At 36.6% G+C, this 19,372-nt stretch overlaps 1 long non-coding RNA gene across 1 annotated transcript; it reads left to right on the top strand.

Annotated features, from left to right (window-relative positions):
* Positions 1-6,080: 6,080 nt before the first annotated feature.
* On the top strand, positions 6,081-17,860 carry LOC132127562 (uncharacterized). Its single transcript, XR_009427541.1, has 3 exons — positions 6,081-6,295; positions 11,363-11,401; positions 17,197-17,860. It is a non-coding gene; the product is annotated as an uncharacterized LOC132127562 (long non-coding RNA).
* Positions 17,861-19,372: the final 1,512 nt, after the last annotated feature.

Here is a 19,372-nt window from a genome sequence, read left to right as displayed (position 1 = left end):
CAGGTTTAATTTATTACAGCTTTATTTTCCCTGAAACACTGTCATGTTTAACCAAACCAACACATTAACATCTGCTCAACCAATGGCATGAGTTTGGGGCGGGGCTTTCTGTGTGACTGACCAATAGCATGTGAGAGTGTTCAGTAAAGCAGTTTGCCATTGTTGGCAGTTCCATTTGCCAGTTCTAGTGGTGCCGAAATTACACTTCACCTATTTATGTAGTAATTATCTTAATTGTTAACAGCTATTAGGTTATTTACTAGGTTAGTATTTAAGGATCTTCACAAAAGCAGATGCAACCAACACCGTTTTCATTCCCAACTGCAATTCTTCCAGATTTAGCAATTTTTTCTCTCCATTCAATTTCAACCCATTTTCAAAAGAATAACACATTTTTATGAAAGTGAAAGATATTATTAGCTAAACAGTCATTTGCTATGGACATGCAACAGATGCAGCAGTTCCCGCATGATCACCTGGGTTGAACTGGGATGCATCTGAACCGACTTAACTTAATTAATTCATTAATTTTTAAAAAGTGTGAAATTTCAGTTTCATTCCGCGATTGTAGTGGTGCAGAAATACACTTTTCACATATTTATGTAGAGACTATCTACATTTTTAACAACTATTAGTTTAATTTCTAAGTAAAAATTTAAGGATTTTCTTAAAAGCAAGTTTTCACTCCCAGCTGCAATTCTTACAGATTTTGCTGATTTTTTTTTCCCGCTCTCCTCTTAATTTTAAACAATAATGCAAAAAAATGATTAGTTACTGGCTAATTAAGGTGTATTTTTTCTTACTGCACTTGTCAGATTTAAAGGTGCTGTATGTAGGATTGACACCAAGTGGTTGAACTAAGTACTGCAGTCCAAATAAAAAATATTGGAAAGGGTTTTTTTCACTCGGCCCCTCCTCCTAAGACTTGACGCACACACAGCTTGCCAGATTGACGACACCAACAGGAACGAGTTCACTTGACGATAAATGAAATGAAATGCGCTGTTTTCTGCCAACTGGCAACCCGGGGTGCTGAAATACAATTGGGTAAACTGGCAGTGGGCGGGTTTCACAAACCAAAACATAGACCGGCATTCTGGCCGGAATGCACATTTTCAAAAGAGAATAACTGACTGTAGCATTGTTTTTCAGATAAACAAGTATGTTAACTTAGCATGTTTCTTAAATATCTGCAAACATATTATGATATTTCTATGCTTTAGTAGAGTCAAAATCTTACATACAGCACCCATAAGTAAAGTTAAAAAAGGACAGAATCTGCAAATTGGGCAAAATACATTTATATTCCAAAGACAATCCTGATCTTAAGTTGCAGTTTCATATGAATTTGTACTGTGTAATGTTTTCAGTGGGAAACGTTCAATTTTTAGGGAAAAATTTTAAGAAAAGCCCACATATATTTGTTACAATCTCAACCTGATCTCACAAGAAAATGTTTTATCAGAAGTTTTGATTTCATTTATCAGCCTAACACAGCAACAGCTGCTTGACCTATTGCGGGACTTTCTGTGTGACTGACCAATGGCATGTGAGAGTGTTCAGAAAAGCTGTTTGAAAACATTTGCAGTTCCAAAAAATGACACTTTTCACCTATATATGTAGTAATTATCTAAATTTGTAACAGCTATTAGGTTATTTACTAGATCTTCATAAAAGCTGATGAGACACACACTCTGTTTCATTCCCAACTGCATTTCTTCCAGATCTTGACCATCTTTTTTCTCCTTCCAACTCAATTTCAAGCCATTTTCACAAGAATAACACACATGCAAAAGCTGTTATTAGCTAAACAGCCATTTCCAGATACGACAGTTTCTGCCTGATCATCTGGGTTGAAATGGGAGGCATCTGAAGCAAGCCAGCTAGTCAGGCACTAGTCAGTAGCAATATCGTGCTGAAGATGATTAGCTTTTTAAACCGACTTTAACCTCTTCTGTCTGCAGATTTGCCTCAAATGGACCGTATAGAGTTTCACAAGATTAAAAGCACTTTTCCGCTCATTCGGCTTTTGAGAAGTGGAGACCTATTTAGAGCATTTAATCCCGTTTCAAAGGGTGGATGGGAGGCAACGGCAGGCCAGTGAATTGATCATAGCCAAATGGTTCCTGTAAAATGCCTGATTGCTTAGGAAGTCAAGATGGTGGATCCGAGGAATTCCGTCAACTTTCTCGCTGGCCTTTTGATCCGAAGGGATTCCTGTTGCAGGCAGCCTCTCATGTCTCCTGCTTTTTGAAACAATACTCCTGTGTCTGATCGCATTGATCTCCTTGCGCTGACCTCCGACCTCTCAAGATGCTGCGGAGAGGGAACGAAGGAATGTTGGGGGGAGCTGTCTGCTCTCTCGCCCTTATTCTCTCTCGCCCTTTTTTCATGCGATGATTTCATCGCAGCGAATGGAAATGGCTCACATGTGTTAGCAATTATACCTCACATTGTAATCATGAGACAGAGCCATAAAGCACACACTCTCTCTCGAGGGTCCGTGCACATTCTACAAAACTTTTCATCAAACCATATGGTTTTGCCTTCTGGTTGTATATAGGCAGAGGGTCGAGTTTAAAAGAAAACAACAAAAGGGAAACGAGTGTTTTAGATGAATATTTAAATTGCTTCTATCATGCATTTCTTATTGCGTTTTTCCCCAGCGGTCCACTTATGATGTTAGTAAAGTTTTATGCACTGAAAACCATCATTTTGGAGCGTAATTTTGCATTTCCCATCTTTTCTGTGATCCTTAGGATTAAATGAGGTGCGAGAAGATCTCCGTCTCATTCATCTCAATGGCAGGGGTTTGGTTAGTGCATGAAACCCTGAAAACATGCAACACAGATGCAGGAGCTTTGGACACAGACACTCATCTACCACCAAGGGCCTAAAGGTTGGAGTTAACCAAACCTTCATCCACTGAATGGTCTGTTTTTCTTTACGGTCCTTTTAAGAAACTCCTGCTTTGAGAATCGAGAATGCCTTTTAAATCAGTTCTTTTTCTGAAGGCAAACAGGAGGGAATTTTAATTCACATTTAATTGTATTAAAGAAGAATTAAAATTCTAAGAAATTCTTTTAACTTTTATTTTTAACACTGTTTGTCAAGACAGACTGTAAATGTCATCTTGACAAAGCCTTGTTTGAGAGATGGTTTTTTTTTCTTCTGCTCACCAAGCCTGCATTTATTTGATTAAAAATGCAGCAAAACACTAATATTGCAAAACAAAATGACAATTTATTTTTGTATATGTTTTAAAATGTAATTTATTTCTGTGATTTAAGACTGAATTTTCAGCATCATTACTCAAGTAATAATTCTAATATGCTGATTTCATTCTAATCATTCTAAATCATTCTAAATGCTGATTTGCTGCTCAAGAAACATTTTATTATCAGTGTTGAAAACAGTGGTGCTGCTGCATGTTTTGTGGAAATATTTTTTAGGATTCTTTGATGAATAGAAATTTAAAAAGCAGTATTTTATTTTAAAATATAAATCTTTTGTAACATTTTAAATGCCTTTACTGTAAATTGATTTTCCTCATATTTAATACTTTAATACACTTTAAAAAATGCTGAGTTGCTTCAACCCAAGTCTGGGTCAAATATGGACCAGTTAACCCAAAATTAACCCAGCAGCTGGGTTAAAACATATTTGGTCCAAAGTTGGGTTGAAACAACCCAACTTTTTTAGGGTGTATACATTTTTAATTACTTTTTGTAGATCAGGGTGGGAAAATACTCAATTTCCCAGAATGCATCACGTTGCATTTCCTAGAATTTCCTTTCAAGGAATAAATTCCACTTCCTGTGATTTTGTGGCCAATTTGTGGAGTACTCAACAACCTTGAGTTCTTAAAGATAAATTGTTTTCACAGAACGCTATTTGATCTCTACAGATCAGGTAAATGATTTGACTCATTTAAGCTCATGTAAACTGGATTTGAGTTAAATAAATGCAGGTTTATGGTGCAACTGTGCTCCAGAAACATAAATGGGCTCCTGGCAACACAACATGCGTCCTCCATCATCTTGGAGGGGCCGCTGGGGTCGCCCGAGGAGGACATCTCTGTGACCCGAGGCCCTTCTGACTTTGGTAATTGTGCGGGTTGTAAACAGACTGCCCAGCCGCTGCCCTGAGATGTTTATGTACTGGTGTTTATACACTCCGACTCGAACCAAACAATCCCATTAACTGACTAGAAGAGCCCGGATCTAAATTACTGGCCTGACCTTTAGTTCCATAATAGACTCGCTCTGGAGGAAGACAGCAGCTAGTGCATGAGGTGCCATGAGAATAACATTACAAAAGAACTGGTGAAAATTAAAATGAAATAACTTTATTAAATACGGTGATATATATCAAATAGAAATGTGTAGCTGCTTTCAGACCATCTGTATTGTTTTGTACAATACATACTGTTTTTAAAGCAGCTGGTAATATGACTGTCTGTCTGTCTGTCTGTTTGTTATGGAAGCTTTTTTTCTTCCACAGGATAATTGTGACTTTTTTTTTTATCTCACAATATAAACTTCCAATTCGGAGACAAAAAGTCAAAATTGTGTCACGCTGACTAGTCTCTGTTTCCCTGGGTGTCCACTAGTGGGCTCACTTCCCCTTAGGCACTTCACCGTAGGCACTACAATTCCCACTAGCTTTGTCCCTTCATCACAGTAATTGCACTCCTGCTAATTGCACCAAGTGCCTTCACTTAATTGTCATTAGCCTCCCTATATTTACCAGTCCTTTCCTGTTGTCTGGATGGAGTCCTTTCCTTTCGTTTCCAGTTTTCTCGTCTCCCGAGTTCCTCGTATTCCGAGTTCCCGTTCCTGTTCCCTCTTTGTTTGTTTGTTTTTGGACTGCATTCTGGTTTTGACCCTGGCTTGTTTTGGATTACCCTAATAAAGACACACCTGCACTTGGATCTCTCTCTCCGTGTTTCACTGGATAGCGATCGTCACAAATTGTAAGAGAAAAAGTCACAAATACGTATTTTATTTTAAATTCTTTGGCAGAAAAAATTTTTTTATTGTTTAATGTAAATTTAGAATTCAGAGGAAAAGTCAAGATTAGAATTTTCAGATGTAAATTAAACATTTATGATAAGAAAGCTTGACAATTCAAAGATTCTTATATTTCGCAATTCTGTTTTACAATTAGAATTGTGGCATGAAAAGATGCAATTTTATATATATCTATGAATGAACGTTTTGGAGACAAATCACATGAATGCAATTATCTTAAATTGAGAACAAATGGAGGCTTTACTGAAGCTTTTAAGATGTTTCTCTTAAGAAAAAGACTCTTATTTAGCTTCAAAAGAGATCAAACTGTGCTGACATTTGGCAAGTTTTCAGTCAAATCCTAATATGAACTTGTTTGGAAAGTTTCAAATCAAATGATTATTTTCATAGTTCTGTACTCCTATGTTCAAATTATTTTTGTCTGTTTATTCTTCCCAAAGGTTTTTTTTTTTTTTTCTCAGATGGACGTTGAGATGTGATTGAGATCTCCATTAAGTGGATCGAAGTACAAAAGAGCATTTTATGAGTAGTAAACCCCTTCTTCACTATGTAACTCAGAATATTTCTTCATGTTGTTCCTGAATTAATAAAAGTTTATTTAGTGTATTTATATATCTTAAACACACTCTAAAATGATCATGTTTCTTTAAATCCTCCATTTTGCTGATCATTTGAGACGTCTTTGGCCCGTGGCGGAGCTGAAACTGTGTCTCTCTCATTGATATACGGCACCAGAGCTGAAGCTTTGTTGAGTCGGGTATTTCCAGATGGCTCACAAAAGACTCAATTGACTCGCTCCTCTAATGTGTTAAAGCGTTTGCTCCCACATGACAAATTCGGAGGGGAAAAAACCCTGCCTCTCGGCATGTAAAAGAAAAAAAAGTGAAAGATGAAATATCAAACAGATTTTCTCTTTCACTGTCGATTTTTGAGCATTAAGATTCTCACCCAGCAGTACGTGACATTTATATAAATCAGTCATGCCAGGGCCTCGTTGCATTCGTACTCGGATCCTTATTGGAGTGCCTGTATATAAATAACAATAAAGTTTGTCTCTTACAGATACACTTACATCATGTCTCACTGTCTTATGCATTGGAGTCTGGAGCTTCGCCAGCATGCAGTGAACCAGAGAAGCGGAGAGACGTCCCAGCGGCCCGCAGGCCTGACAACACCCTTCTATCCCCCTCTGAAATCTTTATTTACTGCCCCCACACTCCTGCTCCCTCGCCGGGGCAATTAAAGCACCGCTGTGTCAGACGGTGAGGCCGTGCACCTTCCTGAGGAGGTTCTGTGAGGTTATGCATGGGACGATACACTTCATGTGATTGTGTATTGTGTTTGCATGATAGATAACCAATATCTAATATCTTAGCAACTGAAAGCAGATATAAGGTCTTAATTTATACAATTAACTTTTCTTTTTTTTTCCTTTTGATGTCCGGTTTTAAAAATTCTGAACAGTTATCAATCCACAGGGTCATAGGAATGAAAACAGCTTGGCTCATGAATATTAATTACATGATTTCCTTTTTGGTCTTGCACTTAAATATGCTGTTTAATGTCGCCAGCTACAATTTTTTTCCCCATGTGTCAACCAAGCTAAATTTTACTGTCAAGATATGTATTTAAGAAATAAATTTCAATTTAATAATTTCCCAAAAAGCGAGTAGGTGAAATTAATATTTACTTTTTAAAAAATGAATAAAATTAATGTTTGATGCAAATTATTGAGCAAAGCTGTTGTGGGAACATCATTTATGAGAGACAGTTCTTACATAATCTGTCACAATAATTTGATTGTGTAAGAATGTTTTTTTTTCTTTGCTTGTTTGTTTGTTTTTTTACAAAAAAAAATACTCTTAATGATTAATTATTAATAATTTCTATCTTGTTCTTTTAATTGGTCTTAATTTTTAGTTTAATGTGACTGGCTACATTTTTGTTATTTTCATGGCAACCAAACTAAATTTTACTGTCAAAATATATTTTATGAAATAAGATACAGTTTATTAGTTTCCTAAAAAGTTGGTAGGTGAACTTAATATTTACTTGAATAAAATGAGTGCTGTGATGCAAATTCTAATGTCAGTGTAACATTTTGTTAAAATCTTCTTACATCGCTTCAGTGATTTGATTGTTTACGTTGTTTACGTTTTTTATCAACTATTAATATATTACTAAATATTAATTACACAATTTATTTAATTACATAATGTTTAATGTGGCTTGGCTACAGTTTTTTTTTATCTTTGCATGGCTAAATTTTACTTAAATTGTGTTTTTTTTTTTTTTTTTTTTTATAAAATAAAATTCATTAATTTCCCAAAAAGCTGCCAGGTGAACGTAATATAAATAATAATAATAATAATAATAATAATAATAACAATAAAATAGAATAAATGTTTTGATGCAAATTCTTGATTATAACTTTGTCTGAACATCATTAATGAAACACGAGCAGAATTAATTAAATTTTTATAAAACTTGTCTTAGCTAAATTGCTACATTGTGTAAGAATGGTTCTCACAAACAATTAACTCATGAATATTAATTACAAGATTTCCTTGTAGATTTTCGACTTGGTCTTAAATTTGCAGATTAATGTGGCCAGTTACAGTTTTTTCCTATTTGCACTGCGGTTAAACAAACAATTACATTTTTCTTTTTCTTTAAAAATATAAATACAATTGTTTAATTTTCCTGAAATCTGGCAGGGCAACCATCATATGAACTTTTAGCTATGTTTTGATGCAAATTCATGACCAAATTGTAAGTGTGAGCCCCATTAATGAAAGAAGAAACAAAATGTTTGTATAAGAATGGTGTTTTTTTTGTATGTGTATGAATGCTTAATACGTGATTGAGGTCCAGAAATAATTACAGGCTAAAATTTCGCTGTTTACCAGAATGTCTATAGCAGTGCATCCCTAGTCAGGTATACTTAGGTAATGTAGGTGGATAATTTGGAGCTCTACCTTCAGTTACTTGTTGGTTATTCAAGCGTTCTTGGCCTCTCGGTTCATCATGAGCACAGTTTAGTCACGTCCCCCGTGGAGAACACAAAGGATGTAATTGCTTTAGCTTGAGCTCAATTGCTCCAATTTGAGGCAGTCTTACACGCCAGTCAGCTGTGCGGTGCGCGCGGCGTGCCAGGAAGCGCTATGGATTACCCGCTTCTGTGCAGAGCCCAAGCCGAAAAATAGCACATGAATTCGATTTGTTTGAGATGGAGGCTTGTGGCTTTTAAATTCAGTACAAATTGCAGCAGTCTAGTGTCTTTTAAAGGCTATTATTGTGTCTTGTGCTAATGGTACATGTAGAGCTTCTATAATGGCACTTCGCTACTTGACCGTGATCTCTCGTGTCAGTTTGAGGTTTTGTCTTTCACGCTGAGGGTCACGGTGATGATTAGGACAAACTGTTTGGGACACAGATGGTCCCTGTGGATGGATGGACATCTGTCCATGTATATCTTCTGTTTTTAGAAAGTTGGATGCATTACATCTTTTAAGCACGATGCACCCATCCACGCACAATCCCACAGCTTAAAGTCAACATGAAATCAAAATGAACCCTGTTTGCTTCAATGCATGATCCTGGTCTTATATAAGGCTTATATGTAGCAGTTTTAATGCACATATCAAAATAAAAGCAGTCAAATATCAAAGTTTTGGTTTTAATGATAAAAAGAATCATTGAAAATGTATAATTTAACCTCAAATACTCCATTTAAAGGAATAGTTGACTCAAAAATGAAAATTTGCTGAAAATGTACTCACACTCAGGCAATCCAAGATGTAGAGGAGTTTGTTCCTTCATCAGATTTGGATAAATGTAGCATTCCATCACATGCTCACTAATGGATGCTCTGCAGTGAATGGGTGCCGTCAGAATGAGAGTCCAAACAGCTGATTAAAACATCACAATAATCCACACCACTCCAGTCCAGTCCATCAGTTAATGTCTTGTGGAGCCAAAAGCTGCATGTTTGTAAGAAAAAATCCATCAAGACATTTTTAACTATTGCTTCATGGCTAAAATATGAGCCCTCTGCTTCTCCAGTGAAAAAGAAGTCTCGTCTGAATCGGGAGAGAAATATGCACAGATCAAACACCATTTATAAGCGTAAACATTTCTAAACAAATAAGTGGGTGGATTTTGATGTGAGAGGACAACAGGAGATGGGAACTTTTCCACTGAAGAAAGCGTTATTATGGATTATTAACTTGTGTTTTGTCCAGAAGCAATGGTTTGAAGTTATAAATGTCTTTATGATGGATTTGTTTCTTACAAACATGCAGCTTTTTACTTCACAAGACATTGATGGACTGGAGTGGTGTGGATTATTGTGAGGCTTGGACTCTCATTCTGACGGCACCCATTCATTGCAGATATGGACTCCACTTTGTAATTTCCTGTCACTGTTTGGATGTAGTAAAACACCCACAGATGTGGCATAAAACATCTGGGTCATGTTTGCATTTTCTTCTGTCACTGGCCATTATTCTAACCATGAAATCAGGATGAGGCATAAAATAATGACATACATGTGAGAACTGAACCAATAGTTCAAATATTAGATATAGGAATCATGTTTTCAGGCGATTATGGGATAATACAAGACCTCTTCACCTTAGAAATGGTTTTCAAAAGCAAAAATGCTACAAAATGCATCATATTTTGTGAGAAACACTATTTTGGAAATCAGCATCCATAATAATCAGTGTTTTTAGTTCAGGTTATTCCAAAGAAAAAATATTTGTCTTTACAGTCATTTAAACACTGTGAAACATTTCCTCTAGAATCAATTGCAAATGCAGTCTGCATTCAGGTCTAGTGCCTTTTTTGTATAAAATACCCACTTTTCGGCATCAAACCAAATCCCAAATGATAAAATCCAGTCCTACCCTACATTTTTTTTTTCTAGTTGAATATTCTGTAAATGACACATTTCAGAAGTAAAACGGGTTACAAATGCCGTTTCATGTTGACTTTAAACACTTTCAAACATCTCTTCTGCACCAAAACGGCTGGTGCGAGGAGATTTCCCACAAGGCATTTCTTATGAATGAGAGTTTCAGTTCCATTAGAGCTGCTGTGAAACATTATCAGCCTCTTGAGTTTCAGAACTTTTATGTGATAAACTTACTGTCCAAGGCATAACCTCGTGCTTGGATGCTCGTAAGAGTGAGTTAAATCAGGTTACCTTGCAAATTTAACCACCCTAATCTTTCATTTTCTTCCGTCCTGTCTGGTTTTCGCAGTAGATTTTCATCCCAAAAAATAAGATAAAGCTCAAATGCACAGCAATCTGTACTGCAAATCCACACTGGAACAGATGTGAGAAAGGAAAGTGTGTTGAGTTGTGTAATAAAGTGCTGTCCCTATCTAATTCCCAGGCCTTTTAAAGCAATAAGCAATCTCACACAGGCTGTTAATGCGATAAGCGATCTTGCGCAGGTTAATGCGTGCTGAGAATGAATATATTCCTTTATGAGCCTCTAAAGACTAATTATGCAGCTCTTAAAATGTTGCAAACATATGATTACAGCCTTTAGCGCACACAATAAAGATTTGCACTTAATAAAGACCTCACAGCTGCGCTCAGCTGCTCGCCCATAAATCAGGAAAGTTATCGGGAAGCGAAGTGTGGATGGGAACATGTGGAATTCTTTGATTCTCCGCGCTGCCTCTCCTTGTGAAGAGAGGTTTAGGTTACGGCCGTGGAACAGTCCTGCAAAATCTCCTCTGTTAGACACACCGTCGACTGGCTAGTCTTAAAGCAAGCACCTACGCCCCCTGTTGTCCCCAAAAACAACCCGTTTGTGTGAGATGCATGGCTACTTGAAAGAAAAGCTTGCTAAGATTCACATCATTTAAAGAGGTTGATCGTGAAAAATGTTGTTTCAAAACAGTATGACTTTCTTTGTTCGTTAAACTGAATGTCGTTTGGACTTGCTCGTTTTTCTTCTTTTGTGTTTCACAGAAGACAGAATGCATTGGAAATGCATCAATTGTTAAAACTGATACCTTGAATCCAATGCAAATCGCTTTGAGTATCTGTGCATAATGTAAATTCACAGAAAGTCAAACAGTTCAATTCACTTGAATAGTGAATCAGTTTGTTTGAATGTTCGTTTTTGTTGCTATAAAGGATCTGTTTGTGTGCATGTCTACTTGAAAGCATAACATCCTGATTCCTATAAATGAAAGGAGTGTTAAAGACTTATTTTACCTAAAAATGACCATTTAAAACCTTTCTTTGTTCATTAAAATGAATGTTGTTTGGATCCTACTGACTTTTCTTCTTTTTTTGTGATTCACAGGGGAAAGGCTGAAATGTAAAGGGATACCTTGAATGCAATGTAAGTCACTTTGGATAAAAAAAAGTATCAAATGCCAAATGCATAAATGTAAATACATTCAAACAGTTCAATTCATTTTAGTGAATCAGTTTGTTGAACGGTTGTTTGTTGTGCCTGAAAACAATCTATTTGTATGTGCATGTCTACTTGAATCTATAACTTGGTAATATTCCCATATTGTAAATGAGTTAAAGGGATAGTTTATTTAAAAATTACATTTCTGTGACCATTTACTATTCATCATGTCATTCCAAATCTCTATGACTTTCCTTGTTTATGAAACTGTTGATTGATTGTTCTTGTTGTTTTGTGTTGCACAGAAGAAAGAAAGTCAAAGGTTAATTTATTTTTGTCAATTAGTTTGTTTGGATGGTTCATGTTCAGAAAAAAAAAAGATTCTCTGACTCATTTCTGAGTCCTGTGCAGCAAAACAATGATCTAATTTACTTTGTGCTTGCAGCTTCAATGCAGATGCAATAACCAATCCTTAAACATCATATGGGGAAAATTAAATTCATTTTAGTGAATCAGTTTGTTTGGATGATTCACAGACTCATTTGAGTCCTGTGCAGCAAAATAATGATCTAACTGCTGGTGTGTGACACTACTTTTCACAGTCAAAAGTGTTTTTTCCCCCTTAATGCTTTTATGTCAGTTGAATAATTATTTAATAAGATAACTAACTCGAATAGCTTTAAAGTAGTTTATAAGTGGCAATAACTAAAATCTGTATGGCTTTTCTTTGTCCAATAAACTGAAAGTTGTTTGAACCCCACTTTTCTTCTTCTTTTTGTGTTTCACAGGACAACGAAGGCCAAACAATTTGATTTATTTTAGTGAATCCGTTCGTTTGAGCGGTTCATGTTCCAAAAAATGATTCACTGACTCTTTTGAGTCCTGTATGGCAAAATAATTATCTAACTGCTAGTGTGAGTTTATCTATTTTATGCCAGTAACACTAATGATTTTATGCCAGATACATACTGATAAAAATTGAATAATTATTTAATAAGATTACTCATTTAAATAGCTTCAATGTTGTCACTTGTAAACAAAACAATTAAAACCTGTATGACTTTCTTTCGTCCAATAAACTGAAAGTTGTTTGGACTATGCTGACTTTTCTTCTGGAATGACATGAGGGGGAGGAAATCATGACAACTTTCCTTTTTGGAGGTGAACTGTTCCTTTCAACAATAAGCTGCTTATTGCTACTTATCAGCTACTAGACTAAATTGAAGCTATTTAAGTGGGTAATCTTATTAAATAATTATTCAGTGATTAATCATTTATTTTCATCAGTATGTATGTGGCATAGAAGCATTGTGGCATGAAATACATAAATGTACATCAAATTTAAAATGTTTAAAAACATGTAATTATTTTGCTGCACAGGACTCAAATGTGTCTGCGAATCATTTCTTTGAACATGAATCTTTCAAACTGACTACAATGAATCAAACTTTCCCATATGGTGTTTTAGGATTGTGTTGGTTATTGCACCTTTGTTAAAGCTGCAGGCATGATGTGTCAAACTACAGCCTGTGTAGTGAAACCAGAAGTGTTGCTACTTTGAACAGCTTTGCTCTGGTGTGTGAGTGAGATATCATGTGAGTATTTTTGTATAAATGTGCATGCATGTGTGTGGAGAAAAAAAAAAAGGTGGCGTGTCCTTGCGCCAGTGCATGTCACAGGAGATGTGAGAGAGAGAATAAAAATGATGAAACCGGAGACTGCAGAAGCGGCCTGCAGAGATCATATTAGGAGCTGCGACCATCGATCGGTTCTAGCACTTAAATTTCAAGCGTGACAAAACTGTAGGCAAATTAATTGTTCGCCAGAATATTACACATCAGAGTACATTAATCCTCTCCAGAGCTGCACGCCATATGAATACTAATAGAGCTGCCAGACGCCTCTCCTCTCGTCTGCCTCGCGTCCATTCGCTCGTCTGCTCCTCTCTCCTTTTGTTTCCTTCTTATTTCCCATCCTCATTGTTTTTCATCTCTCTCTCTCTCTCTCTCTCTCCCCCTCTCTCGTCTTTTCTCCTTCAATTGCGAGTGACATTAACTGGCAACAGCGTTCATTAATATTCATATATCCTCCCAATACCTGCGGTATCTGCAAGTCGCGCGCCTCCTTTTTGTTATCGACTCGTTTGAAGTGTTTCCTTTTAAAAAAAATAATTGTCTGTAAAATTTGGAACTGAGACTTAAATCTTATCCTTTATGAGCCTTGGCAGGTATTGGGGCACTAAATGTATAAATAAACCTGAGATTGCACCAGAAAGAGGAAGAGAGTCTTCACAGTAGGAGTCTGTGAATAAAACCTGTATGTAAAGTCCACACTCGGCCGTGTGTTTTCAATTAAAAGCACAAGTTTACGTGTTAAATAATCCAGTCGTAATACTCTCTCTCACTCTCGTTTTTTTTTTTTCTTTCTCGCAGAAAACCATCCAGGCTAGTCCAAACATTGGAGCGATTCTCGGGTTTCAGACCCCCACCTTGTCTTTTGTGCCGAGTTCAGCGAGGCTCCTGGACAGAAACGCACACACGTCTAATTCGAGTTCGAAGATTTGCGAATAACCTGAAAGGGATCAAATTAAAATTCCAAGACGGCTGGAAAAAAAGCGATATGGGGTTTGAAAGTGGCCCCTACTTCTTTAAGCTGGATTTAAGTGATCAAAGTTCCATACGAGGCAGCCATTGGTGGTATTGAGTTACTCTAATGGCTGCCATGTGCTACAGCCGATGGGGCCGATCCATGGATGTCTTGAGGGTGTCAGGCGCAAGACAGTTGTAAAAAGAGGCTTTACAATAGAGAGAGCGGCTAAAAACCAGATGCCTGGTGCACTTTCAGACCTCGCTCGCTGGAGATACTCTGCATTTTTTTCCGAATTAGCTCCAGATCTTTTGAAGAGCATCGATCAAGGCGTCCGGCGGGTCTCTCAAGACCGTGCCAGCCGACAGCGGCCCCCTCTCTATCGCTTATTTACTGATGCGTGGCTTCCCCATTCCCACTAAACTGCAGGAGACACAAGTGACAATAAAAGTCAAACACTCGATGGTTGCCGGAGTCCTGGCTGGTTATTAGTATGTAAATGAAATCATCACAGCTGTTCTATGCACGGAGAGGGGGAGAGCGGAGACAATGAACCCTGCATTCTGATGCTGTCTCCTGAACAACCATCAGGCGCTGGCCACCTCTTCCATACCCTGCAGTCAAGCAATAATGCATGCACAAGTGCTTTTATGCATGCAATTAAATTATGGCTAAAATATAGTGTACACATATACAGGTTAATTAGCAAAACGGCTGTGATTGCTTTTGTTTAGTGAACGCCTGTGGATGTTGTTTTGTTATCGCTTTATAGCAAGACTGTTTAAAAAAACTAAGCACATAAAATCAGTACTTGGGTGAGTTTAAAGCTGGGATTTAGATCTATAGCAGTGCACATAAATGAAGAAAAAAAATTTTTTTTACATTTTTTTTCTAAGGGTAATGTTACGAGAAAATGTTCATTTGAGGAAAAGCTTTACAGAACCAGTATGGCGAATAAGTCCTTGTAAAGGTTTTTTAATTGTTAAAATAAATGTTATTTTATTTATAATTATTTGACAAATGGTTATAACAGTCATTGTAAAATCCAGACACAAAAAATTTGTATTTAAAGATTTTTTTGTTGTTAAAATAATAACATATATATATATATATATATATATTTATATTTACATTAAAATTGTTAAATATGTATACATTTATTTAAATGTTTCATATTTATAATTAAGTCAATGCTTATAACAGTCCTTGTAAAAACATTTGCATTTAAAGCTTTTTTTTATGCTAAAATAATTCTGAGTGTTTATAATTGTAATTTACATTTATAAAATTACTTATATTTACAATTATTTAGCAGATGCTTATACAGTAGCAGGCACATGAATTTAAAGCTTTTTGTTAAAATAATTCAAACATACTGTATTTTTTTATTATTTTAATTAATTTTTAAAATATTTTTTTTGACAATTGCATTTATAAAATGTTTTATATTCAGCATGTATTTGCAAATATAAAAACAATTATATAATCATATTTTCTTAGCAGATGATCTTAGTCAAAGTGACCTACAAATGAAGAATCCAACAACGTGACTCATCCCAAGAGTAAGTAACATAAGAAAATACTTTCTTATATCCCAATTTATTATACTGAGTAAATATTTGTATGTTAATTCTCCTGAAAAGTGTAAATGGTTTTGAATGATTGCTCTGTTTGCTTAAGCATCCAGACCATCCTGACACTGCAACATCAGGTCAACCAATGGGGTGAATTTGGGGCGGGGCTATCTGCTGGCCCAGCCAATGGCAGAAGGTCTGAGTGCTTTGAACTTGCAGTTAGATTTGGGTTTCTATAGTGATGAAGAAATGACACACTTCAGCTTTTTTTATCAGAAGACTTGCAGTGATGAGAACAACATAACACTCTAACAAAACATGCACATAATATCAGTATGGAGGTTTACTTAAATCTGTGATTTAAACATGCAGCATGTAAACTCTCGAATTCCAGACTCAAATCCTTTTCTTATTTATTTTTCCAAAGGATAATATTATGAGAAAACTCAAATTTTTTCCCAGACAGTAAACAAAAGCATTCCCCCCGAAAACTGATTTCTGCCGCAAATGAAACATAGACGGGCGTTAGACGCTGCCAAATCTCCGGCTGAAATTGTTTCCATATCTGCACCATGTATTCAATGCCCATCTGCCCGAACTCCTGCACATGCCGCCAGCAAAAACACAATGAGTAATTCTCTCCAAACATAGACATAAAACCTGCTGTTCCTGCTCCATCACTGCTATGTTTGAGAGAACGTGAAAAATATCTCCTCTCGGATCGTCCGCTTGAGAATACTAATTGGGCCGCCATTGTGGAAAATGTAACACGTCAAGGCTTTGATCACGGGTCGAAGTCTTAGGATCGGATGTGTTGAACTTAAGCTTTCAATCTAAATAAAGAGCTGCTTTTCAGCTCGGCCCATCTCCGCCTGGTAAATAAATAATGCTCTACGATATAGTCGACAGGCGTAATGTCAGATTGTCTGCTATTTAAATGCATAGAGGTGTGATGAGTGAAACATATGGGAGATTTGAGAGCTAGCAGCGCTTTCTGATCAAACCAGGCGTGTAGTGTGCGTTTTGGCTGCTTTTGACGAAGTCATCCTTGGATATGTGAAGGGTTTTATCTAAAAATATGCTAAGATACCATCACAGTGCATCTGTATCGCTTCGTCTGCCACGTTTCATTAAGCTAAATTTTATGACGTGTTCTCTTTAAGTCTGGGAATTTATGGATAGCTGTCTCTCGAAATTCTGTCACGTCAACAGCATCGCTCTTCATTCCCAGGTGGAGCGTCACATCCGTAACTTACAGAGGAGGATTCTGACGCAGCTCCATCATCGAGGCGACTTGATTTAGGAAGCGTTTACATAAGCTCTAATGTCTGGAGCTAGTGAACTTGCACAAAAAGAAATTTTTATTCCAAGTGTGAAATAAACGAAGTTCTCTGGCCTGAATTGTTTGATACCGAGAGGTTAGAGAGTGAGGAGCTTGTTTGTTCGCTTCACCTTCCCTCCTACACTCACTGTCTCCCCTTGTGATTAAAAAACATCATCAGCATCTCATTAGCACTCATTTGCATAGTAACAGCATGAATATTGTGAGTGTGTTTCTGGGGGTAGGGGTAACTTAATGAATGCGACAGCCTCTTAATTTTTTGCCTCATCCATATTCAGATGACTCTTGGAATCAGACAGCGGTTAAAGTTTCGCGCTGAAGACGTGCAGACGTGATCGCCAGAATGTTGCACCTGATTCCTGAACCCAGAGGAGAATTTTAGCACTCGGATGTTGCCCTTTTAAGGCTCCAGAGACTCCAAGGCATCATGAAATTTACATTATTTACTTTTGCAATACATGTCTGTGGTCTCATCGTGGATGATTCATCAGTACATGCTGTTTGAAAGGACAAAAAGGTTTGTCACTCGTAAATACGTCACATTATGGATGCAAAGCGGTCGTGAATGGCGTATCAAATGTTTCGTTGGAAGTGTCATTGAAGACATCAAAATACGCACAGTTCAAATTGAGCTCAGCGTTGTTTGAGACATTGTTTCAACTCTCTTCTCTTCTGGTTATTTTATGATTTGAATCTGAGGTCGTTTGTGATCTTTCTTTATTTGCAACAAAGCCCTTCCAAACTCAGTCGCTCACAGGTTGCTCATTCACAGCTCAAAAACTTAATGGAGATCCCAGTTATGTTTCGTGCGAGTATAAACCTTGTTTTAAGATGTTTCTCCTAAACTGCTCGGAAGAAATAAAAAATACACCCAAATGAATCAGTTTTTGAGTTCATACTGATATATCTGAGAACAGTTTGAGACATTGTTGAGAAACTCTGGATGAGATGCATGTGAAAACATTTTCGGTTTTATGATTTAAGTGTCTTGATGTAATCTCATTTCTGCATTGCTCACAGGTTGCTCATTCACATCTCAAAAGACATAATAGAATTCCTTGTCATGGTTCATGTATGTATCAACTTTTTTCCAAATGTTTTCCTTTAAAATTCCTTTGGATAAATAAAAATGCCCACAAATCAGTTGTTGAGTTCATATAGGGATTGATCACAGACTTAGGTGTTGACATATCTGAGTACAGTTTTGATATTTTGTTGAGATCTCCTCTGAAACTCTGCATGAGATGCATGTGAGATTATTGTTGGTTTCAATTTAATCTAATTTCTATCATTTGTGATTTTTTTTATTTTGTATTATTATTACAGAAAAGCCCTTCCAAACTGAATGGCTCACAGACTGCTCATTCACATCTCAAAAGACCGGATGGAGATCCTAGTTATGTTTCATGTAAGTACTAACTTTCGTTTCCCCTAAAATAGACACAAATGAGTCAGTTGTTAAGCTTGTGTTGAGACTGATTGCAGACTTAGTCAAATTTGAGACATAATTGAGCTCTCTTACCATTGAGCTCTAAATACAAACAAACGAGTCGGTTGTTGAATTCATACTGAGATGCATGTGCGATTACTGTAGGTTTTATGATTTAAATCTCTCAGTTTAATCTCATTGCTGTCATTTGTAATTTTTCTTTATTACAGGAAAGCCCTTCAGATCTGAATTGCTCACAAGTTGCTTTTCCACCGCTCAAATAATGTCAAAATTGTTTTTTTAATGCCTAAAATACATAAAACATAAAACATGTACAGTAAATATTGCCTAAAATACACAAAAATGAGTTAATTCAGAGTTTGATTAAGGACTTTGGCTTCTCGATATATCTGGGAACTCTAGGTATCTCTTTCAATATTTTGGAGGAAATACATGTGAGATTATTCTAGCTTTTTTTTTTATTAAGTATCTATTTCCTCGCAGTTTAATCTTATTATCATTTGTGGATTTTTACAGGAAAGTCTATCCAAACTGAATTGCTCACAAACTGCTCATTCATGACTCAAAAGACCTAATGGAGATCCTAGTTATACTTCATGTATCATATTCATGTAGTTTATTTTCAAGTATCAACTTGGTTTCAGATGTTTCTCCTAGAATTCCTTTGGATAAGTAAAAATAAATAAGCCAGGGATCCATTACAGATCAATACAGTGAACATGGGCAGCTAATACGGTCTCAGAAGATTTCAATGAGCTCACATTGAGATCTTCTGTTCAGGTGCCATTCGGTTTTGGCACTTCCTTCCCGCGCCGCATGATGGATGAAGCCAGCGAATTGCAGCGTGCAGTATTTTGCCGCAGTTGATTGCAAACTGACTCTGGGTAACATAATTATTTACACTGACACAGTAATGTAAAATGATTAACATCCGCTCATATTCATACCCGTATAAATCACAAGCCCACGTCGAGTTCATCGTTCAGGAAGGGCCGGCATCTCGC

This window comes from Carassius carassius, chromosome 45, assembly GCF_963082965.1.
Source record: "Carassius carassius chromosome 45, fCarCar2.1, whole genome shotgun sequence".
Taxonomy (NCBI): Eukaryota; Metazoa; Chordata; class Actinopteri; order Cypriniformes; family Cyprinidae; genus Carassius; species Carassius carassius.
The sequence above is the reverse complement of the archived record's forward strand: the minus strand, read 5'-3'. Positions and strand labels throughout refer to the sequence as shown.